This window comes from Branchiostoma floridae, chromosome 10, assembly GCF_000003815.2.
Source record: "Branchiostoma floridae strain S238N-H82 chromosome 10, Bfl_VNyyK, whole genome shotgun sequence".
Classification (NCBI taxonomy): domain Eukaryota; kingdom Metazoa; phylum Chordata; class Leptocardii; order Amphioxiformes; family Branchiostomatidae; genus Branchiostoma; species Branchiostoma floridae.
In genome coordinates, this window is record NC_049988.1 from 22,233,326 (window position 1) to 22,258,190 (window position 24,865).

At 42.0% G+C, this 24,865-nt stretch overlaps 2 protein-coding genes across 2 annotated transcripts in view; both read left to right on the plus strand.

The window, feature by feature from the left end:
- Positions 1-24,865, plus strand: part of LOC118424803 (zinc finger protein 665-like) — a 1,044,319-nt gene that overhangs the window by 401,734 nt on the left and 617,720 nt on the right. The window lies entirely within an intron of this gene.
- The window catches only part of LOC118424824 (formin-like protein 2), a 1,075,906-nt gene that overhangs the window by 374,046 nt on the left and 676,995 nt on the right, over positions 1-24,865 (plus strand). The gene's annotated exons all lie outside the window — the stretch shown is intronic.

Genomic DNA, 24,865 nt, shown 5'->3' on the forward strand with positions numbered 1-24,865 from the left:
GAGATGTGGGATGATATGTTTTGACATGGTTTATGACTAGGGAAATGATGATCTACCGTTCTTAATGTATTGTTTTTAGTCAGGTTTTGATTAGTCTGACGAAATAAGGCCACATCTGCCCTTTCTAGAGGTATGACGTGGTATCAGGTGATACAAATGGCATTTTGTTTTTCTGCAAATGACAGACTAATTTTTTGTGAAAAGGAGTTAATCCCGGCTGGGAGGGGAAACATCAAAAGGTTTGTGCGTCAGAACTCAGTGTAGTCATTAAATCCCCATGTTTACGTCGCAGAACCTTACTGCCATTTTGGGTAAAATATATAAAGTGTATGTATATAATACAACTTTCTCACCACAGTCACCCCCCAGTAAGACAGCCGGAGCCGCAGAGTTCCCATTTACAACTTTTATTTAGTCTGTCACACAGACTGTTTTCACCTATGTGGCTTCTTCAGTGGTCCAGGCTCAAATGACAGTCTACAAAATTTGGATTACAACAAGAAAATATTTGTAACTTGGTTAAAGGCTCCTTATAAAGGAAAGTCCATCAATAAATACATGCAAGTTCTGCCACTTTGCGTTTTTCGTCCATTCACTTCACTTCATTTCATTTCACTTCATTTCATTTCACGTCACTTTATTTCTTTTGCTAGGAGCGTCCATTTACTACAACAAAAGGAATTCATCCTACTATAAAAAGTGAAGTAACGTGTTGTCATAAGTAACGTTTATAAGCGCTTACACTTTGTCTATCCTGACTGTTCAGCATTTTGAAGGAAAAGCTATCACACAGGAAATGAGTCAGAGGCTTTACCTTTCCTGAAATGGTCTTCAAGAAAAAGAAAATCTCCTGCCCAATGCAAAAAGATCTGTAAATCCTCTCTCTATGAAAATTATGGCGTGACAACTAAGGTGCTGTAAGTGCTTCATTCCTTTGGTACCCGTTCCTTACTGCTTCATCACATTCTGTCCATTACTTTCTTTGCCTTAGTTTTCTACTCAACAAGGCCGAAAGAGTGTTGAGAAGTCAAAATTATGCTAAACATGTGCTATTTGGGGCACATTTACATTGTTATAATACCAGGGTTAAACTGAACAATAGTGGGACTTACCAATAGCGGTAAATACCGGTAAGTATGGCATTTATATAGCGTGATACTTACGCCTGGCATTTGCCGCTAGTGGTAAAAATCCACTTTTCGTGCAGTGTTTACATTTAACAGGTTAGTTTTACAGCGGGGTGCCGTCGTATAAATACCGGCAGATACAGATGAAGGTGATATTGGAAAGTACTGCAGCTATAATTCCAGGCTGTAAGATTTTCTGGTTAGATTCATTGGTATAAGTCCTTACTTAACATATTACAGGTCATTTTTACTGCGGATGGCTGGAGAGCCGCTGTACAGTGGTGGTGAGAGTTCCGCCTGTCACCTACGGACGTCCTGAAAAAAAAGAGCAGCATTAGCAGATTTAGCAGGCATGCCTGCGAAGCTGGTGTGTTACTCCGAAGGGCGGTTATACAGGCTATATATAGATACAGATACAGAAGCTGGTGTGTTACGCCGAAGGGCGGCTATACCAGCTATTTAGATACAGATACAGAAGCTGGTGTGTTACGCCGAAGGGCGGTTATACCGGCTATATAGATACAGATACAGAAGCTGGTGTGCTACGCCGAAGGGCGGTTATACCGGCTATATATAGACAGATACAGAGATGTGTTTGACATGGTTTATAACGCGAGTAATGTATGTCTTGTGTGCTGAAGGATAGTTGGACTGGTATAAAAAGTACCTGGGAAAGCCTGGCATATGAAGCCAGCCTTCCAATCGCATCTGCTGTCGTTCCACTTGTCTTCAGAGGATTCTAGGTAACGAACGCAGTCTTCGAGGCCCCGGGCGTTGTTTGGTTCTCCCGGATGCCAGTTGTTGTACGTCCCAAGTGCAGAACCATCCACCCACTCAAAGCTTCCCTCTTCGCGCCGATCGTGCAGGCCGAACCAGAAGGGATCATCGTAGCTCACGGCATTGTGCAGGGAGATCAGGAAGGCGTTGGTCCCAGCGTCTCGGGGCATGGCGAGGGTGCCGCCGTCTTCACCACAGGCCGCGGCCGCTCCGCTGAAGGTCTTCCATGTGCTGAAGGCCTTGTAGCAGATTCCAAGGAACTCTGCGTAACCTTTAGGACAAGATACTGGAAAAAATTGAGTCAACAACAGACGTAGGAAATTCAATGGATATCGGTGGTATTGAAAATGTTCATTGCATTTATTTAATCGGAAGAACATATCTCTCTCTAATATCAATTAGTCAAATATTATCATGCATAAAGTATGCTTGCGTTGGAATAATGATAGTGCTCTAAAGTAGGCTTGTTTGATTTCTGTGATGTTGACAAATAGAACATCAAAAATAGTACAGACCTAAAAACTCAGACCTTACTTACGCAGCATCTTACTCATCTCTTGAAGACGCTGCTCTAGGGCAGCGGTTTGGCTGTCCAGGTCACGCTTCAAGGCGTCAAGAGTGGTGGACAGTTGGCGCATATCATCTTGGTCGCGCTTCAAGGCGTCAACAGTGGCGGACAGTTGGCGCATGTCGTCTTGGTCACGCTTCAAGGCGTCAACAGTGGTGGACAGTTGGCGCATATCATCTTGGTCGCGCTTCAAGGCATCAACAGTGTTGGACATGTCGTCTTGATCGCGCTTCAAGGCGTCAACAGTGGCGGACAGTTGGCGCATGTCGTCTTGGTCACGCTTCAAGGCGTCAACAGTAGCGGACATGTCGTCTTGGCCAAGCTTCAAGGCGTCAACAGTGGTGGACATGTCGTCTTGGCCGAGCTTTAAGGCGTCAACAGTGGTGGACAGTTGAGTTATTTCCTACAGATGAAAGAGTACCAAAAAAGAAAATTAAGGGAAAACAGCAGTATGTTCTGTCTTGGTAGCCACTCAAAAATAAGAACAGAAAGAGCAGAAAGGTGTTTAAAGATAGCTTTGCGGTACAAGAGTGTTTACCTCCTTATTCATGACGGTCAGAGTGGCGAATCCCACAGCAACTAGACCTAGCAGTACGGCAATGCCAGCGGCCATGTAGCTGAGGTGGGAGCGGATGAAGCTACAGCGAGCACGGCGGCCGCTTGCTCCACCCTGATATGTGCGATCTGTAGAGATTATAACTTTACGTGAATGAATAAAGATATATTTGATCGTGGACGGTCGAAGAAAAGACAATTTCGATTGGTGAAGATTCTCTCTTTTTATCTAGACCGCAGTTGATGTGATACAACGAATAACAATGTAAAATTGAAATTCATTTCTTTAATTTCCGTTTTTGAGGCTACCAATTTCAATTTGCTGAAGACCTTTGTAGCCTATATAGGAAAGTCGTGTAAAGTGCCTTTCCCAAGGGCACAAGACCGATGACACGTCGGGGTTTGAACCCAGGACCTTCTGGACCTTTCAACAGCATGTTGTTATTCTACAGAATCTGATATATACATGTATTGTACAAGCTCAAGTATAGCCATGTACACCGGACCACGATATGCAAAATTAACTAACGAAAGAGGTGTTATATTTCAAATTCCTGTGAATCTAACAAAAATCTGTTTGACTTTCATCGCTAAGATTTTAGATAATGACTTTATACATAAGGTGTCAGAAGTAACAGAAGTAAAATGTCTTTTCTCTGGGAACATGACCAGCGGTATTAAAAACCATGAAAATTGTCTAATATTACAATCATTAGATTATCACACTCCATTTCTGCTTGAAAACATGCTGAAATAGTGTGCAAATAAATGCCTATTTTGTACGAAAAAGGGCAAGTAACAAAAACGTCGGCTACCTGCAGACGTGTACGTTGCGTGACGCTTCACCGCCTCGGCTTCTTCGTACGTGTGTGAAGACGCTTCTTGCTCGTCTTGTGACTTGTCAGGAGCGCCGTTGCCATGGCGGACACGCCCGCGGGAACCACCCTGATGGACAAGATGGGGTTTGGGCGGCGGCCCGCTGGTTTGGCCGCTGTCAGGGCGCGGGAAAGGGGACCGGACCGGCTCTGCTTGCTCGTACATTTCGGCAGTACTGTACAGACAGCCGTCGTGTAGTGTATAACTGTGAAAAATCATGAATATAGCAAATAATACCTGAATTAGTCTGACGACGTAAGACCACATTTGCCTTTATTTGGACGGATGACGTGGCATCAGGTGGTGCGAATGGCATTTTGTTTTTCTGCAAGTGGCAGACTAATTTTCTGGGAAAAGAAGTTAATCTGCGCTGGGAGTGAGAAACATCAAACAAGTTTGTGCGTCAGAACTCAGTGTAGTCATTAAATCAACATGTTTTTCTGGAGACGTCGCAAACTGTTCCTGCCATTTTGTGTAAAATATATAAAGTATAACTGTTGTAACTTACACTCAGTACAACATTTCAAACAGAGATAGTTTTATTTAACTTTTTATTTCAGTCATGTGGTCATGCTTTTTCTCAATAACAGTGATTGACAGGTGTCAGGAACGTCAAAACACAGCACAGCAATACTCGTATACTTTCTGTCTTTCGAATATTAGAATGTCTATAGCTACACACACGCGCGCACACACACACACACACAGGCGTGCACACATACACACTCACACACACACACACACACACACACACATGCACAGGCGTGCACACACAGACACACAGGAGTAGACACACACACACCTTGACACATGTGCCTATACACACATACACACATGCATGCACACATACACACATGCATGCATGTGCGCTACGTTGCCCTTTCAGTTCAGCAAAGCCACTATATGTTTTTTTTTTAATCCAAGAAACACAAAATCTAATGTAATGATAGTTGCTCGTAAATTCTTGCCCGAGGGCTAATTGCAGGTAACATGAAAGGGACAGACAAATGGTGTAGTACAATATAACATGTGTCTTACTATAGCCTAAAGCTAAATGCAATCGAATTAATGAGGCCTAAAGTTAACTAGAGTTCTACTATGATGATTCACAATATACACAGCAAACACAACACACCAACAAAAGATCACATTTGCCCTATCTGGAGGGATGACGTGGCATCAGGTGGTGCGAATGGCATTTTGTTTTTCTGCAAGTGGCAGACTAATTTTCTGGGAAAAGAAGTTAATCTTAGCTGAGAGGTAGAAATATGAAAAGGTTGGTACGTGAGAACTACACATGTATTTCTATAGTCATTGAATCCCAGTGTTTCTGGAGACATTGCAGACTCTTCCTCTGCGCACCCCAGTTCCCACCGTTTTAGACTGACGAACTTTTGAGACTATGATAGTTTAGAAATGACTACCTTCAGTGTTGTTTTTACCTCCATCAAAAATAGAGGTATTGTCTTTGATGTGTTTGTCTATGTTTCCACTTATCTCAGCCAGCAATAAGTACACGTAGTTAAACTCAGAGTGGATGGTGATTATATGTGACAATTTGGGGCCAGCGGAAGCCGTTTGCTGGGCTGGATTTTAGTCACAACATCGTTTGAAGCAAAACAACACACCTCCGACCAACTTGGTCCAATTTGTTTTTTATTGCCTTTTATATCGGACTTTTCGTTCCCCAAAGCTGCTCGGCTGGGCCCCTGTGACGTGAGCCTTAGCTGTGCCCGGGCACGTTGGGTAAGACAATGGACAGTTTCCAAAAGTTAGATAACATTTATGTATGGTGCGGACTGATCCTCACGCTAACCGACATCTTTCTCACCAAAGTCACCCCTCAATAAGACAGCCGGAGCCATAGAGTTCCCGTTTGCAACTTTTATTCAGTCTGTGACACAGACCGGTTTCACCACTCTGGCTTCTTCAGTGGTCCAGGCTCAAATGAGCACAGTCTACAAACATTGGAGAACAGCAAAAAATCTCTATAACTTGGTTCAGTCTTGTTACAAAGGACCTTCCATAAATAAATACCAGCAGTTCTGACACTGTGCTCTTTTACAACAACAAAAGGAAGTCCGTCTATTGTGAAAACAGTGAGGTTACGCTTTATTACTATAAGTGAAGTTGTTCTTACATTTTGTTAATCCTGTCTGTTCAGCTTTTGTAGGAAACGCTCCAAAAACAGGCAATGGGTTAAATACAGCAAAACCAGGAGCTTTCCACTTTCTAGAATATTTTCTATGTTTAAAATATGGCTATGTGCATATCTTACAAAATGTACATTTTGCCGGTATGCACACTAAGGCGTGTCTACCACTGTACAGTACGTGATCCATTGCTTTGGTGCCCATTCACTATTTCTTCTGTTAGTTTTCGACTCGACAAACTCTTAAACGTGTTCAGAAAACGACATGCTGAAATCTCTATAACTTGGTTCAGGCATGTTACAAAGGAACCCCCATTAATAAATACAAGCGGCCACTTCTGCCATTTGCTTTTTACTACAACAAAAGGAAGTTTGCCTATTGTGAAACAACAGAGATTACGTATTATTACTATTAGTGAAGTTATGCTTACATTTTCTTTGTACTGTCTGTTCAGTACGAAATGCGAAAGAAACAGGCAAACCAGAATCTTTTCCTTTCTTGAGCGTGCTTCATGTTAACAAACTCCTGGCTAAAAGCGAAAACATTATGTAAATCCGTTATATATATGAAAAATAAGGCCCGTCCACCTTTGTACAATAAGTGATCCATTGCTTTGGGGCCAACTCACTTTATCCTCTGTTAGTTTTCTACTCGACTACGAAACAGGTTCAGAGAACAACGTGCTGATTTCCTCTGTTATTATTATCCCAGGTTTCACTTTCACTTTATTTATTTAACCAGGAATAATACAGCTCAGGTTTTTTCAATTTACTGATTTCCTCTGTTGCTATATTTCCAGGTTTCACGTTCTGCCGGTCAGTTTTACTGCGGATGGTCGGAGATCCGCTGGACAGTGGTGCCGAGAGTTCCGCCTGTCGCCTATGGACGTCCTGGAAAAAATGAACAGAAATGGCAGGGATGAGATGAGGAGTGACGTGTTTTGACATGGTTTAAAACAAGAGCGTCGATGGTCTAACGTCTTTAGTCAGATGGATACTTGTGGCGTGTTTAAGAAATGGTAGGGTGTCAGGAAATGGGAGGGTTATAAAAAGTACCTGGAACAACCTGGCATATGTAGTACAACAGCAAGTCGCATGTATTGTCGTTCCATTTGCCTTTCCAGCCTACGACGTAAGAAATACAATCTTCTTCTCCGCCCGAATTGTTCGGTTCTCCAGGACCCCAGGAGTTGTACGTTCCAAGTGCAGAACCATCCACCCACTCATAGCTTCCCTCTTCGCGCCGATCGTGCAGGCCGAACCAGAAGGTTCCAGTGTCGCTCACGGCATTGTGCAGGGAGAACAGGAAGTCGTTGGTCCCAGCGTCTCGGGGCATGGCGAGAGTGCCGCCGTCTCCCCCACAGGCCGCGGCCGCATCGCTGAAGCTCTTAGGTGTGTCGAAGGCCTTGTAGCAGATTCCACGGAACTTTGTGTAACCTTTAGGACAATATACTAGGGGAAAAAATGAGTCAACAACAGAGGTATTTTGAAAATGTCCATTACATTCATTCCGTTGGACGAACATATCTCCTTATTAAGTGCTTTAGCTTCATTCAAGAATTCATGTATATGCTACATAAATGAATGAAAACCACCCTACACTACAGGCGTAGGGAGTGATTATCCAAATATCATCATGCAGTTGAATGAGAGTCGGTGCCTTAAATCATGCTTCTTTCATTTCTATTACGTTAGACCATTAAAACAGAACACAAAACTCAAGCCTAACTTACTCATATCGTGAAGACGCTGCTCCAAGGCGGCGGTTCGGCTTCGCTCCTTGTCCAGGTCGAGTTTCAAGGCGTCAACAGTTGTGGACAGCTGGCGCATGTCGTCTTGGTCGCGCTTCAAGGCGTCAACAGTGGTGGACAGTTGGCATATGTCGTCTTGGTTGCGCTTCAAGGCGTCAACAGTGGTGGACATGTCGTCTTGGTTGCGCTTCAAGGCGTCAACAGTGGTGGATAGTTGAGTTATTTCCTACAGATGAAAGAGTACCAAACTTAAGAAGAAAATTAAGGGAAAACAGCAGTATGTTCTGCCTTGGTATTTACTCAAAAACAAGAACAGAAAGAGCAGAATGATAGCCTTGTAGTACAAGAGTGTTTACCTCATTATTCATGACAGTCAGAGGGGCGAATCCCACAGCAACTAGACTTAGCAGGACAACAATGCCGGCGGCCATGTAGCTAAGGTTGGAGCGGATGAAGCTACAGAGAGCACGGTGGCCGCTTGCTTCACGCGAGTACGTACGGTCTGTTACAAAACAATAGCTTATAAAACAATGAATGCTTATTAAAACGCCAAACTGTAGTTTTTAACACAAACGTTGGATTTGTCCAAATTTGTTACAGTCCAAAGTCAGTCTTTGATAAGGAACGACAGAGTCTGGAAAAGATCAACAGCACGGTACATTCAGGAAAGAATCTTACAAATAGCAATCCGATCTATTTGATATTAGAGTAATATTTTTTTAAAACTACCAGTCAATATGAGTACCGATCACGTTTGACGCTTTGACACTAAATGTTTTTTGCTTGAAACGAAGTCATCTGCCAGAAAGGAAGTTTTGACTTAAAGAAAATTGCATGATCTGTTCTTTTAACTTTTCGGCCCGTTTGTTGATGTTTTATAATTCAAGACGGCGTCGATAGATTGCAGTCGGGTTAGTATCGTGGCGACAGGTAACGACGCAGACACATTCGAAGTGGGCTGTCGTACCATTTGATGTCGTAGAATTGTCTAAGACGCCCTTTTCTGTAAGAAGACAGCTGAATTTTGTACCACACCTGCACTACTTTCTCGGGAATGCAATCTTTCAACAATGGTACGACGGTTATGACCAGACATCCATGTAGCAAGACGAAGAAAAGACAGCAGCAGGACATGAACCACAAAATTTCACCTGCTCTGGAGACGTACAAAGCGTTGGGTATGCTCGCAGCGGCGTCCGCAATGGACCACCAATAAGGCTGCGGCTGCTGCATGGGAGCACTTGTGGAGCCTGGAGGAAAATGACGAAAGTTACACTTCATATAGTAAAAGGTATAAAATCGAGACAAGAACAGTACGTTGTATTTGGTTTTAAAAAATTACCTTCTCCGGAGGCGTACATATGGTTGGGTTCCCTCACAGCGGAGTCGGCACGTGCCTGCCAATCATTCTGCGACTCCTGCATGGGAGTGGTGCCTGGAGAAAATCAAAATCAAACACAAAAAAAGGTATCAAAGCGAGTCAAGAACAGGGCGACGAAAGTGTACTTGAAAAGGTTTTACCTTCTCCGGAGGCGTGCACAGGGTTGGTTTCACTCACAGCGGCGTCGGCACGGGCCTGCCAATCAGTCTGCCGCTCCTGCATAGGTGTGGTATCTGGAGATAAATTACAGAAGTTACACTTCATACAGTAAAAGGTATAAAATCGAGACAAGAACAGTACGTTGTATGTGAGTTTTTAAAAAAATTACCTTCTCCGGAGGCGTGTATATGGTTTGGGTCACACGCATCTGCGTCGGCACGTGCCTGCCAATCAGTCTGCGGCTCCTGAACGGGTGTGGTGTCTGGAGGAAAATTACAAAATCAAACACAGAAAAAAGCTATAAAAGTGAGTCGAGAACAGGGCGACGAAAGCGGACTAGTACTTGAAGGGGTTCTACCTTCTCCGGAGGCGTACACAGGGTTGGTTTCAAATGTTTCGGCGTCGGCACGTGCCTGCCAGTACGTCTTCGGCTCCTGCATGGGCGTGGTGTCTGGAGAAAAATTACAGAAGTTACACTTTATACAGTAAAAGGTATAAAATCGAGATAAGAACAGTACGCTGTAAGCCGGCTTGAAAAAGTTCTACCTTCTCCGGAGGCATACGTTGGGTTGGGTTTACTCGCACGTGACTGCCAATCAGTCTGTGGCTGCTCCATGGGTGTGGTGCCTAGTGGAAAATATAAAATTTAAGTGGCGCCGACGGTATGTATTTAGGATATCATCGGTCACTTTCAGATTTTATGGGACAAAAAATACAACATCATTTTGACAACCTGTATTTAAGTATCATTTTATTCATAACACAAACGCGCCTAAGACATTGTTTTTGTACATCGCCCCATCAAAAATAATTCTTCAGGCTCGATTGTTTTGTCATATAGTAGTCTAATTAAGACTGGTGATACGGCGACAGCGAATGTAGCGACCTGTTAAAAACTAGCATATGGATCGGCAAAAATATACTTTTGGTAGGAAAACAGTGCTTAATCATGGTGGTTACCAGAAATTGCATGGTATTACTGGAGAATATTTTCTTTTACGGCTGTTCAAAAGTACGTTTCATCTTGAGAACCGCGATGCGGTGTTCCAAACTGGTTATGTGTTTAGCCAAACGAACCTACTCTTCTCGGTAAGTGTGTCCGGGTCTTTTACGTGCAGAGGTTTGGCGCATGAGAGCGAACTTAACGCCTGATGCTTCCCATGTACGGGGCTTTACTTCACCATCCGAATCGTTGGGTGCAGCCTCTCTTTACAGCATACCCCAACCGGGTTTTCGCACCTAATCCACAAGGCAAGGTAGTAGGATAACTTAACACTTACGCCCTCCACGGGGATAGAAAATAACGTCATAAATATGGATCTTCCAAACTTCATGCTTAGGCCAAACGCTATTTGGAAAAGAAAACTCGTTCTACACCACGTAAGGTTAGTGTTAAACCATAGATTTGGTTTGTTGAAGAACAACACCACTTGGCCGCTGGCGTCTGTACAGAGAAGGTATTTCCAAAAGCATATTTACCTGTGTCACCAGTGTGGGACTGCTGTTGCCCTCCCGGCATGGTGCGACTTGTTCGGTTTCTGCACAGCAAAAATACACGCCCTGCCACAGGCGAGGTCCGAGACGCAATGTAAAAATTGAATACATCGGAAATCATTTTTTCGATGGAGACAAATCAAATATACACGTAATCTTTTTCTTTGTTATGAAACAACCAGAGGGGCGAGTAGAACAGAAAGAAACAACATGCGGTACTTGAACACCACTGTTACAGTTACATCTTGAACGAAGGATATCGACAACAACATTTCAAAGACATCCTGCATTTTTGTTTGGAAATCTATCAGATATACATTTGTATCCAGAAGGTTCTGATAAAAGCTCTGAATATATTGAATTCATTTATGCATGCACCCATAGCAGAAAAACATGTTTCACTCTTTTTTTCTTCGTCTGATATTTTCCGTATTCGTCACACAACATGTTGCCAGTCAACAGACATTCGAATTTGCGTTAACGCATACTTTTATAGATTTTCTTCAGGCGGAGTCCGAAACACAATGTGGAAAGTGAGGCAATTGGAAACTTAAGATGGAATAAAATAATATTGAGTCGACCGGTGGAAAACAGCGCACGTTTTTCTCAGACAAATCAAATACACACATAATCTTCTCCTTTGTTTGCTTGCAACAAATTGAAAGATTGAAAACAACATTCAAAGATATTTTGCCTTTTTGATCATCTTTGGAAAAGTAGCAGATACATTGAATTTATTTTGATCATCTTTGGAAAAGTAGCAGATATATTGAATTCATTGATGTCTGCACCCATGTGAGAAAAAAGGTTTTGATAAAAGCTCTGGATTTACCAAATTCATTTATGAAGGCACCCATAGGAGAAAAACAATTTTTAATCTTCGTCTGACATTTTCCAGGTTTTTCGCACATTGAGTCAGTCAAATACACACAGAATCTTCCTCTTTGTTTGCTTGTAACATATTGAAAGATTGAAAAAAATTCTGACATTTTACCTTTGTGATCAATTTTGGAAAAGTATTAGATATATTAATTCATTGATGTCTGCACCCGTAAGAAAAAAAAGGTTCTGATAAAAGCTCTAGATTTTTTAAATTCATTTATGTATGCACCCATAGGAGAAAAACATGTTTCATTCTTTTTTCTTCGTCGGATATTTTCCGAAATCGTCACACAACATGTTGCCAGTCAACACGCGGATATTTCCGTTAACGCATATATTTGTAAATTTAGATCTTCTTCAGGCAAAATCTACTACCATAACTCACATTCAGCTCAACCACGAACACATTATAACCACTACAGTTCCGTGTCTCGTATGGTGTTATTTGGGCTGTGTCAAAAGTTGGATAACTAGTATATATGGAGCTGACTGATCCTCACGCTAACCGACATCTTTCTCACCACAGTCACCCTCAGTAAGACATCCGGAGCCGCAGAGTTCCCGTTTACAACTTTTATTCAGTCTGTCACACAGACCGGTTTCACCAATCTGGCTTCTTCGGTGGTCCAGGCTCAAACGAGCACTGTCTACAAACTTTGGAGAACAGCAAAAAATCTCTATAACTTGGTACAAGCTTGTTACAAAGGAATGTCTATCAATAAATACCAGCGGCCAGTTCTGGCATTGTGATTTTTTTCGACCGTTTTTTTTTACAACAAAAGGACGTTTGCCTGTTGTGAAACAGCTGAAATTACGTATTATTCATTACTATTAGTGAAGTTGTGCTTACATTTTTTCTGTATTGTACGAAATGCACCAGAAACAGGCAACACAAGCTTGTTGCGGTCAAACTAGAACCTTTTCCCTTTCTAGAGCGTTCTTCATATAAAAGAACTCCTGGCTAATGCGAAAACATATGTAAATCATTCATATATATGTGTGTGTGTGTGTGTAACAACTAAATGTCCATCTACAACTGTACAATAAGTGATTCATTGCTTTGGTTCCCATTTACTATTTCTTCTGTCAGTTTTCTACTCGACTTTTAAACAGGTTCAGAGAACAACGTGCTGATTTCATCTGTTGTTATAACTCCAGGTTCAGCGTTTTACTGGCTAGCTTCAGGTAGGATGACCGCTCTAGAGTGGTGGTGAGAGTTCCGCCTGTCACCTACGGACGTCCTGGGAAATGAGAAACATTAGCAGGAATGAGACGTGGAGTGATGTGTTCATAGCAATACAAATATTAAGTAGAGTCGGTGACCTCATACCTCCATGAAATTAATTCATGCATGGAATGTTTAACTTCAATTAACTTACACATGTCACAAGTATAGAGTTCCCATCATCTATCATGAAACGATTTGAGTAATTTTTGTTTGAATTATGCAAATCAGTCCCTCATTTGCATGTTTGATATCTGTGTATGAAAATTTAATGGAGGTTATGATGGTTTAATGCACTCCGTGTAATGGATACAGAAGCTGTGGCATGTTCACTAGACAGAAATGTTTTGGGAAATGGTACGTTTATAAAAAGTACCTGGGACAGCCTGGCAGATGAAGCGCTTCTCCCAGTCGCAAGACAAGTCGGCCCACTTGTCTTTCCAGTAGGCGGAGTAACAAACGCAATCCTCGTTGCTTCCATAGTTGTTTGGTTGTCCCGGAGCCCAGTTGCTGTAGGTCCCAAGTGCAGAACCATCCACCCACTCAAAGCTTCCATCTTCGCGCCGATCGTGCAGGCCGAACCAGAAACCCCCCTTTTCACTCACGGACTTGTACAAGGAGATCAGGAAGGCGTTGGTCTCAGCATCTCGGGGCATGGCGAGGGTGCCGCCGTCTTCACCACAGGCCGCCGCCGCATCACTGAATGTCTTACGTGTGTCGAAGGCCTTGTAGCAGAGTCCACGGAACTCTGTGTAACCTGTAGGACAAGATGCTGGAAAACAGCGAGTCAGCCACACGCGTAGGGAAAGATAGTGGTGATATTAGAAATGCTAAAAAATTGCATCACTGAATATTACTGCATCAGAAAGCGATATCTTCCATTAGTTTTATTCAATACCAGCATAATTAGTAAATGGTATGAGTTAGTGAAACATATGCACATGTAAGGATATCAATGGTGAGGCAAATAAGATGATAATGAATGCCACTATTGTACTTAACAAATTTACGTGCTCCATTCATGATAGAAATCCTGCAGGCATAGGAATTATTGACAAGATAAATAGTTTCATTTAATGAAATAATAATAGTTACAAATTTTCCTGCTATTGTACTACTGGCATTGTCATCACAAATAGTATATTTGACAGCTAAATAAACAACCTACCTGGCGACTTTCTTATATCGCGAAGACGCTGCTCCAAGGCGGCGGTTCGGCCTCGCTCGTTGTCCAGGTCGCGCTTCAAGGTGTCAACAGTGGCGGACAGTTGGCGCATGTCGTCATGGTCGCGCTTCAAGGCGTCAACAGTGGTAGACATGTGGTCTTGATCGCGCTTCAAGGCGCCAACAGTGGCGGATAGTTGGCGTATGTCGTCTTGGTCGCGCTTCAAGGCGTCAACAGTGGTAGAAATGTGGTCTTGGTCGCGCTTCAAGGCGTCAACAGTGGCGGACAGTTGGCGCATGTCGTCTTGGTCACGTTTCAAGGCGTCAACAGTGGTGGACAGTTGGCGCATGTCGTCTTGGTCGCGCTTCAAGGCGTCAACAGTGGTGGACATGTCGTCTTGGTCGCGCTTCAAGGTGGCAACAGTGGCGGACAGTTGGCGCATGTCATCTTGGTCGTGCTTCAAGGCGTCAACAGTGGTGAACAGTTGGTGCATGCCGTTTTGGTCGCATTTCAAAGCGTGAACAGAGGTGGACATGTGGTCTTGGTCGCGCTTCAAGGCGTCAACAGTGGTGGACAGTTGGCGCATGTCGTCTTGGTCGCGCTTCAAGGCGTCAACTGTGGTGGACATGTCGTCTTGTACGCGCTTCAAGGCGGCAACAGTGGCGGACAGTTGGCGCATGTCATCTTGGTCGTGCTTCAAGGCGTCAACAGTGGTGAACAGTTGGTGCATGCCGTTTTGGTCGCATTTCAAAGCGTGAACAGAGGTGGACCTGTTGTCTTGGCCGCGCTTCAAGGTGTCAACAGTGGTGGACAGTTGGCGCATGTTGTCTTGATCGCGCTTCAAGGCGTCAACAGTGCTGGTCAGTTTAGATGTTTCCTACGAACGCACAAACGTATATATGTACTCCAGACCAAACGTTGAAACAACAATGTGAAAAATCAGACAGTTATGGCTTGATGGACTCAGTAAACAGAACAAAGGCAATTACTTTGCAACAGACCTTTTATGATACAAGAGCGTTTACCCCATTGTTGATGAACGCTAGGAGGGCGAGTCCCACAGCGACCAGGCTTAGCAGTACGGCAATGAACGTGGCGATGTAGGTAAGCCTGGAGCGGATGAAGCTACAGAGAGCACAGCGGCCGCTTGCTCCATCCGGATATGTGCGGTCTGTAAGAAAAGAGGATTTAAAGCAAGGAATGATTTTTCAAAACTTTTAATTTTTATTTCTAACGCGAAATCGAACACGAATGTTTTGGCTGTCCCACTCCAGTCTTTGTGAAGGATATACAAAGACTGACAAAGTCCTGAGATGGACAGCCGAAAATTTGGGGAAGTCCAATTTTCGTGTTGGAAATTACATACATACATACATACATACATAGCTTAATGTTCATCCAGAATAGTTTGTTTGTTAGTTCGTACTAACACACAATAGATTACATGTAGTAGTAGTAGAAAATAAAAATCACGATCGGTAATTCACTAAGCAATCTATTTCATACTACTAAAGTACTGTACTATGATTACTACCAACACAGATGAGCTTCCATGATTAGCAATCTATTTATCTATTTCTGTTTCTTTAACATACAAAAAGCTGACTAATTGTGTCTATATTAAAACAACTAAACAACATTGATTGGCTTATTGCGATGACCTTTAGCGCAGATTGAGCTTATCTTTCAGGGCTCATACAATAAAACTGATACGGGTCACTAAACATTGTTCTTCAAACAAAGCAGTCTACCAAAATATAAGTTTTGATCATTGCATGATGTGCTCTTTTAACTTTGCCCCGTTTGTTTCAATTCTATAATTGCTGAAGAAATCATATTTGTCTGTATTAAAGTCGAGTTAGTGTCAATGCGACGCAGTCACATCCGTCGAAGGTTGTCATAAGATTTTAATGTCGTAGAGTTATCAACAGTCTATGACAGAATCAACCGGAGGCAAGCTTCTACTGCAGTCCTTTCGCAACAAGACAGTTGATTTTTATACAGAACTTGTTTGTAATCTGCTTATGATCTTACGACAATCGTACGACGAATATGAGACAGGATTACCTGCTCTGGAGACGTACAAAGCGTTGGGTATGCTCGCAGCGGCGTCCGCAATGGACTGCCAATCAGTCTGCGGCTGCTGCATGGGTGTGGTGCCTGGGGGAAAATCATAAAATTAAACACACTCCAGATATAGGACAAAATGTACGTATAAAAGCGAGACAGGAACAGGACGCCGTAAGCAGACTTAAAAAACGATTTACCTGCTCCGGAGGCGTACATAGGGTTGGGCACACTCGCAGCGGCGTCGGCACGTGCCTGAAAATCAGTCTGCTGCCGATGCATGGGTGTGGTGCCTGGAGAAAAATTACAAAATTAAAATGGCGCCGGCGGTATGAATAAAGCAGCCAGTCACTTCAAGATTTTAATAAAGCAATATACAACATGATTTGAACAAATATATATCCATCAACTAGAGTCCATTCCAAGAGACCATGAAGGTTTTCTAGGTGATATTTGTAATAAGTCTGATTTATTTTCAATAAAAAAAATTTCAATAATGATTAAATTTTTTTTCAAAAAATTAACTAAGAAAATACTCATCTTTTTGAATTCGTTTGAATATTTTAGAAACATTTTGAAAGTAACTGTACAAAAATATCTTTATTTAGAATAATTGTGAAACCTCTGTGTGATTCTTTGACATTATTTACATATATTTGTAAACTTTGTCAAATGGTAAAATTAGTTTATTGCCCCTATAAAAGTAAGCCCTATTGTAGCCTCTGTATATTTTTAGATTTCATAGCTGGGCACTGGTGGATCCTTTGTGGTGGGCCATTGTTGCATGGCACCCAACCATACTTTGCAAGGATGTGTGAATTGCTATCTTCCCAGCCCCCTGAACCATTTACAAAAAATGGTAGAAAATGGTAGAAAGTGGTAAATAATGGTAGAATGCTGTTATCATTATTTAGAAACCATTAGAAGTATCCAATTCCACAGCATGAATATTTCCAAAGTTTTACAGGACCAGAGAAATATTTATAAAGGTGAAACAGTGTTAGAAATATTTCTGAAGTATCAAATGTCCTAGACATATAATTACAAAACTTTAAAATCAGTTCTAAACAATGGCAACAAACATCCGCACGGTGACTTAGAATGGACTCTATAGTAGTATCATTTTATTAAGAACACAAGCACAACTGTGGCAAATTGACACCTTTCTCCTGTTATTATTGCACTATCAGAAAGCCATTCTTCAAACTCGAGTTGCTTTTGTCGCATGGCAGACTAGATAGGACTTGTGATGACATCACAGTAAACGTAGCGACGAGGTTTGAAATTAGAATCTGGGTTCGAAAAATATTATATTTACGAGAAAAAAGAGATCATCGTGGTTACCTTAAATTGTGCGATATCATAATATTGCATACATTTTCTGGCTTTTAATGGTACGTTTCATCTTGAGCAGCGATTCCGGGTTCCAAACTGGTTGTCTTCAGCCAGACGCACCTACTCTTCTCGATAAGTGAGCCGGGCTATTTTACTTACAGAGGTTTGTCAATTGACAATAGAGGACATTATAGCGCTGGCGCATTCCATGTACGGGGGTTTACTTCGCCATACGAAATGTTGGATGCAACGCCTCATTACACCATTCCGCAAGCAGGGGTAGACAAAAAAACTGTCATAGATGTGCATCTTTCGACCTTCATGCCTCGGCCGAATGATATTTGGAAGAATAAAAATATGGAATAGCCTGGCACTGATTAATTTTAAACCTTAGTGTTGTCATTACATAGATTTTTAAACAAATCCCATTGGCCGCTGATATATGTAGAGAGAAAATATTCAAAACAATATTTTTACCCGTGTCATCAGTTTGGGACTGCTGTTGCCCTCCCGGCATGGTGCGACTTGTCAGGTTTCTGCACAGCAAAAAAACACGCCCTGCGTCAGGCGGGGTCCGAGACGCAATGTGAAATAGAAGAAATTAGAAACCAAAGATGAAAGATAATTATGGGTGGCAAACAAAGCACGTTTCCAGACAAATCAGATACACACGTGATCGTTTTCTTTCTTTGTTTATTACATATTAAAAGAGAGGTATCGAAAACAATTTTGAAATACATTCTACCTTTTGATCATGTTTGGAAACTCATCACATATATTGAATCCATCTCTATTCACCTATAAGAGAAAATAGTTGTGTTTTTGTTCTTCCTTTAAAATTTTCTGTCTTCGTCACACATGTAGTCAGTAAACACACTTAAGAATTTTACGTTTCATGCTTTTATAGATTTTCTACAATAAATTTCCATTTGGCGTCTTCACTAAAGCATCACCTAAGTGACAAACTCGTGCTTAGCGCTGCAGTATTGCTAAGAGTTGTCAGGTGGCGTCACTTACATGTCAGAACGTCAGGGTCGACAAGGAGAATATGTATATTTTGTTAAACCGATTTGGGTAAACTCGTAGAAATGAATTTGATTCATGCATCCCTGTAAATTATCTGACAGATTTTGATATAAAAATGTAGAAATAAGTATATTTTATCATAATAATTTTAATTTTCGTGTCTTGCAGTGCATAAATATGAAATACACATGAATATACCAAGTAATACCTTAATTAGTCTGATGACGTAAGATCACATTTACCTTTATTTGGAGGGATGACGTGTCCTTAGGTGGTGCGAATGGCATTTTGTTTTTCTGCAAGTGGCAGACTAATTTTCTGGGAAAAGAAGTTAATCTGGACTGAGACGGAGAAACATGAAAAAGTTTGTGTGTGAAAACTCTTAAGTGTTGATGTAGTCATTAAATCCGCGTGTTTTTCTGGATACGTTGCAAGCCCTTCCTGAAATTTTGGGTAAAACACGTCAAGTGTACTATAATATAGCACTATGTGCTGTAATAACTTACATTCCTCCCAACTGTAACAACATAAGAAACAGGGAATTTCAGAGTTTGTTTTCATAACGTTTAATTTCAGTCATATGATCATGTAAATTTTTATAACAGTGATTGACAGATTTCATGAACGTCAGGGAACAGCGCAGCAATTGTCGTATACTGTCTCTCTTTCCAATATAAGCTTAACCACGACCTTCGCCAAGTAAGTTTGTCTCAATGCAAATGATGTACAAAGAAGGCTCTTATCAGCACAATTTACCTGGTTTTCTAATCAATTATGCAAATTTAGTCATGATTTGCATAATTGATATCTATTTGCGTTCCTCTCGTACTACGTTTCAAGCCTATACACACCTGCACACACATGCCTATATTTACAAATACACACACAATGTGCTTATACACAGATGCTTAGACACACATATACATGCATGTATGCACAGTGCCACATAGTTCACACACATGGATGCAGTGTATATGCACACGTATACATACACATGAAATTAACACACACAATCATGTGCGCACACACATACGCCGCACAGCGTATACGCACACATACACATTAACACACACACATGTCTGTACGATATATGTTTTTCTTTCAGTTCAGCATAACCAGAATATTTTTTTTGTCCAAAAACCACGGAATTGAATTGATGAGGCCTAAAGATACCAGAGCTCCACAATGATAATACACAACATACCCAGTTAACACAAACAACAACAACAGGTCATATTTACATTCGTCTAAAGGGATGATGTGGCATCACGTGGTAGGATGGCATTTTGTTTTTCTGCAAGTGGCAGACTAATTTTCTGGGAAAAGAAGTTAGTCTGTGCTGGGAGGGAGAAGCATCAAAAAGTTTGTACGTGAGAACTCATAATGTAGTCACTGAATCCCCATGTTTTTTTTTTTCTGGAGACATTGCAGACCCTTCCTTTGTGCACCAGTTTCCATCATTTTATAAACTGATGAACGTCTGAGACTGTATGGTAGTTTAGAAATGAGATACAGTCAAACCTGCCCGAGCGACCACCTCTTCTCAGCGACCACCTGGCCATTTCGACCGCTTTTTCTCGGTCCCGATTTTTTTTCCCATTGACGTAAGCATTAAGCGACCTCTTCTCAACGACCACCTGGCCAACGCGACCGCGACTGGCCCAAATTGGGACTCATAACGACCGCATCATTTTCAAAATTGAGGTTTTCATCGATTTTTTTATGATAACTAGCGCTATTTTGTGGCGAAATCGGCCAGTTTGCGTCGGATTTTGACTGCCATTACAATGTTATGTTTAGAATAAAGATGGCGGCGGTCAATGGGTGGATCAATGGGGCAATCTACTGTAATATGGGAGGAAATTTGTAACAAAATCCAAATTTATTTGTTGTAGAAGTTTTTTTTTTCTTCTTAAATCTATATCATTATAAAGTGAACATATGCTGAAACGTATATAGCCTCATACTCAAGATCTGTGTGGCTCATACCTTTTGAAGAAAGATCTGTGTGAGTGCTTTTGTCCAACTGTACTGCACATCCACCCATGGGTAAGTACGCTATCGGCCGCGCGCGAGACGTACCGGGCATCGAATTCGAAAGGTGCACCGTACTTATTTCAGATACAGCGATCAAGAACACAGCGACACATAAAGGCTTGTATGGTAACAGACAGCATCAAAGTTCCCTTACTGTCTAGTCCGTTAGTGTACAAATATTGAGCTTTAAAAAACTGTATCGAATAAAAGCTCAAAAGCTTAAGCTTGGGGTTAAATTTACAGTTTACAGTGTGCGTGTTGTATTTGACATTAAAGACCTCGCTTCTTTGCGTGCGCTTGCTATCTGCCATTAAACACAACGCAAACCATTTATACTATGCATCGGGCATGTTGTGAGTCGATACTCTTCTCAGCGACCACCTGTCCAAATCGACCGCTTTTTCCCGGTCCCCCAGGTGATCGTCTTGGGCAGGTTTGACTGTAGTTGTGTTTTAAATAGTTCCTATATTTGTATTTGTCGGGGAGTTTCTTTCTTCAGTGTTGTATTTACCTCTATGAAAATTGAAGGCATTGCTGTTGGTGTCTGTCTATGCAACTTTCCGTTCAAAACGCTGTGAAGGGTGTGGATTACTTGACTGCGTAATCTAACTTTGGGCGGGGGTAAGTTTGTTTGAATTTGATGGACTTTTGATGGTTTTTGTTACAACATCTTTCAAAAGATAAAAAATCCCAATGGAAGATCTAGAATGAATGATTTGGTCTTGTAAAGCAGAACTAAGCTGCGCCCTTTGGTCAAGAAAAGGTCGCCAAAAGTGGCATACAGGCCTCAGAATGTTTTGATAGTGAGTGTCCAAAATCTGGATATTAACTAGTTATAGTATGTATGGAGCGCACTGATTCTCACGCTAACCGACATCTTTCTCACCAAGTCACCCCTAAGTAAGACAACCGGAGCCGCAGAGTTCCCGTTTACAACTTTTATTCAGTCTGTCACACAGACCGGTTTCATCAATCTGGCTTCTTCAGTGGTCCAGGCTCAAATGAGCACAGTCTACAAACATTGGAGAACAGCAAAAAAATCTCTATAACTTGGTTCAGTCTTGTTACAAAGGATCTTCCATCAATAAATACCAGCAGTTCTGGCACTGTGCTCTTTTACAACAACAAAAGGAAGTCCGTCTATTGTGAAAACAGTGAGGTTACGCTTAATTACTATAAGTGAAGTTGTTCTTACATTTTGTTAATCCTGTCTGTTCAGCTTTTGTAGGAAACGCTCCAAAAACAGGCAATGGGTTTAATACAGCAAAACCAGGAGCTTTCCACTTTCTAGAATATTTTCTATGTTTAAAATATGGCTATGTGCATATCTTACAAAATGTACATTTTGCCGGTATGCACACTAAGGCGTGTCTACCACTGTACAGTATGTGATCCATTGCTTTGGTGCCCATTCACTATTTCTTCTGTTAGTTTTCGACTCGACAAACTCTTAAACGTGTTCAGAAAACGACATGCTGAAATCTCTATAACTTGGTTCAGGCATGTTACAAAGGAACCTCCATTAATAAATACAAGCGGCCACTTCTGCCATTTGCTTTTTACTACAACAAAAGGAAGTTTGCCTATTGTGAAACGACAGAGATTACGTATTATTACTATTAGTGAAGTTATGCTTACATTTTTTTGTACTGTCTGTTCAGCATTTTGTACGAAATGGACAAAAAGCAGGCAACAGAAGCTTGTTGCGGTCAAATCAGAAGCTTTTCCCTGTCTAGAGCGTTCTTCATGTAAATGAACTCCTGGCTAATGCGAAAACATAATGTAAATACTTTATACATATGAAAACTAAGGCCCTTCTACCATTTACAATAAGTGATCCATTGCTTTGGTACCCATTCACTATTTCTTCTGTTAGTTTTATACTCGACTTTTAACAGCTTCAGAGAACAACGTACTGATTTCGTCTGTTGCTATAATTCCAGGTTTCACGTATTGCTGGTCAGTTTTACTGCGGATGGTCGGAGAGCCGCTGTGAAGTGGTGGTGAGAGTTCCGCCTGTCGCCTACGGAAGTCCTGGAAAACATGAGTATTAGGGGGATGAGATGTGATGTGTTTTGACATGGTATACAACAAGAGCATCAATGGTCTAACGTGTTTAGTCCGATGGATACTTCTGGCATGTTTAAAAGATAGAAATGTGTCAGGAAATGGGACGGTTAGAGCCAGTACCTGGGAAAGCCTGGCATATGAAGCTAAACGCCTTGTCGCATGGGTAGTCGTGCCACTTGTTCCAGTATACGTAGTAACAAACGCAATCTTCTTTGCCTCCCGTATTGCTCGGTTCTCCTGGACCCCAGGAGTTGTACGTTCCAAGTGCAGAACCATCCACCCACTCAAAGCTTCCCTCTTTGCGCTGATCGTGCAGGCCGAACCAGAAGTGACCACCGTAGCTCACGGACTTACGGTACAAGGAGATCAAGAAGTAGTTGGTCCCAGCGTCTCGGGGCATGGCGAGGGTACCGCCGTCTTCACGACAGGCCGCGGCCGCATCGCTGAAGGTTTTCCCTGTGTTGAAGGCCTTGTAGCAGATTCCATGGTACATTGTGTAACCTTTAGTACAAGATGCTGGGAAACACGCTTTACATTACTATCGGATTAATGTAATAGGAAGAAAAACTAGCAATTCTGATTCATTTGATATGCTTCATTAGGTGATAACAGCATAACTGTAATTGATATGAGTCATTAAAACTCTATTCTAAACATTAACAAGCAATCAAAATGGTTTATTTGTCAGAAAGGCGTGGCAGACAAAGGCTAGATTATGCCCTTTTTACAAAGCAAATAAAGTATTGCACACACCATACATTTAAAACGACTTAAAATCATTCACAAGTATGACATTAAAGTAATGTAGTGGCGTTAAAGGTTAAAATAGCTTAAAATTCAATATGGACTAGATCACTTCAAGAAATTGAGAATGCGCACCAGTGATTGGACTTGACTATTGGAAAATCTGTATACATAGATTAGATCTAGAATATATGAGAATTCTTTTGCACAACCAAAATTTGACTTACTTGCTGACGTTTCGATGTCTGTCAGACATCTTCCTCAGAGCTTCTAACTGGAGTTCTGCTTCTCGCCGCTATATGTAGCCGATGTAGGTGGCGCTTTTGCGGCGAGAAGAACACTATCCCAAACGTGGCTCAGCTTGTACCCCCGCTCGTCCCGGTTCATCACTGGGGCGGACTTCCTTATCCAGACTGCTTCTTTAATCCAACGTATTCGTCTGTTGTCTTCTCGATCTATAACCTTGGCAAGTAAGTCAAATTTTGGTTGTGCAAAAGAATTCTCATATATTCTATATTCTAACAACCTGATGAAATTATTTTCGGTAGATTAGATCTGTTTTACACTAATGATGTTAAAGAAATCATGTTTTGTACTAACGAATTTCTCGAAAGCGCTGCTTCAAGGTGGTGACTCGGCTGCGCTCGCCGGTCAGGTTGCGCTTCAAGGCGTCAACAGTGGTGGGCATGTCGTCTTGGTCGCGCTTCAAGGCACCAACAGCGGTGGACAGTTGGCGCATGTCGTCTTGGTCGCACTGCAAGGCGTCAACAGTGGCGGACAGTTGGCGCATGTTGTCTTGGTCACGCTTCAAGGCGTCAACAGTGGCGGACATGTCGTCTCGGTCGCGCTTCAAGGCGTCAACAGTGGTGGACATGTCGTCTTGGTCGCGCTTCAAGGCGTCAACAGTGGTGGACAGTTGGCGAATGACGTCTTGGTCGCGCTTCAAGGCGTCAACAGCGGTGGACAGTTGGCGTATGTCGTCTTGGTCGCGCTTCAAGGCGTCAACAGTGGTGGACAGTTGGCGAATGACGTCTTGGTCGCGTTTCAAGACGGTGAACAATTCGGATACCCCCTACAAACGTTTAACAGGATATTCTATTACGTACTTCAGAATGATAAACGTAATAAAAAGATAACAAAGCAAACATTCAAACACTAAAGGAGCAACAATGGTGTTTACCTCTTTATTGATGAACATCAGAGGGGCGAGTCCAACAGCGACCAGGCTTAGCAGCACGGCAATGCCGGCGGCGATGCAGCTTTGGTGGGAGCGGATGAAGCTACAGAGAGCACCGCGGCCGCTTGCTTCACTTTGATACATGCGGTCTGTTACAAATTAATAGCTTTTAAAAAAGTGTATGCTTTTAAAAACGCTAAACTGTAGTTTTTAACACAAACTTCGGATTTGTCCAAATTTGTTACAGTCCAACGCCAGTCTTTGTTAAGGAACGACAAACTCTGACAAAGATCAACA